General features: G+C 53.3%; 1 protein-coding gene and 1 long non-coding RNA gene across 2 annotated transcripts in view; one reads left to right on the top strand and one right to left on the bottom strand.

Moving 5' to 3' along the window:
• Positions 1-767, bottom strand: part of LOC144217704 (uncharacterized) — a 4,403-nt gene extending 3,636 nt beyond the window's left edge. The window contains exon 1 of the long non-coding RNA XR_013330936.1: positions 672-767. This is a non-coding gene — a long non-coding RNA (uncharacterized LOC144217704). The remainder of the gene's footprint in view (positions 1-671) is intronic.
• Positions 1-773, top strand: part of SULT2B1 (sulfotransferase family 2B member 1) — a 41,341-nt gene that overhangs the window by 16,100 nt on the left and 24,468 nt on the right. The window lies entirely within an intron of this gene.

Below are 773 nucleotides of genomic sequence, written 5' to 3'. Positions count from 1 at the left end.
GCCACCCAGGCGCCCCTCTTTAAAAAAAATTTTTAACGGTTATTTATTTTTGAGAGAAAGAGAGAGAGCAAGCGGAGGAGGAGCAGAGAGAGAGGGAGCCACAGAATCCGAAGCAGGCTCCAGGTTCAGAAATGTCAGCACAGAGCCGGAGGGGAAGGCTCGAACTCACGACGAAGCAGGAGACCATGCCCTGAGCAGAAGTGGGATGTGTGACAGACTGAGCCACGCGGGTGCCCCACTGTGAATTTCTTTTAATACACGATGTTTACATCACTGATTCTTGGAAGTGGGACATGAGAGAAGGAGAATTTCCGCTCACTCACTCATTCCACTAGTGGGGCTGACTGATTTTAAGAAGTCAATAGCCAAAGAAATTAGTTACTAAGTATTAAAAGGGCTCTGAAAGGAGCACCCAGGATGCTGAGATGAATAACAATATAGCAGTGCGCCCAAAAGGGGCGTCTCCTGCCTTAAGGAAGTGGTCTGCATAATTAACACGTTGCCAAGTGATCTCCCAAAGAGGTTACTCTAATTGCTCCCCCGCCCAGAGCGGTTAAGGGAAAAGAGCCTGTTTTCTCTGTACCGAGGCCAAGGCCTGAGTCATTGCTCGGAGATGGAGGCGCCCAGAGGAGACGGCGATGCTTGCCCAGATGGGCTCCAAGCGGACTTACGGGAGGCGAAGGGGAGAGAAGGACCCGGGCGGAGGCGGGCGGCTGGGCTGGACGCCGCACGGCGTGTTCCGGGAAGGAAGCGCATTGAACCCGGCTCGGCCT

The sequence above is a fragment of the Crocuta crocuta genome, unplaced genomic scaffold, assembly GCF_008692635.1.
Source record: "Crocuta crocuta isolate KB4526 unplaced genomic scaffold, BGI_CrCroc_1.0 scaffold334, whole genome shotgun sequence".
Taxonomy (NCBI): Eukaryota; Metazoa; Chordata; class Mammalia; order Carnivora; family Hyaenidae; genus Crocuta; species Crocuta crocuta.
The sequence above is the reverse complement of the archived record's forward strand: the minus strand, read 5'-3'. Positions and strand labels throughout refer to the sequence as shown.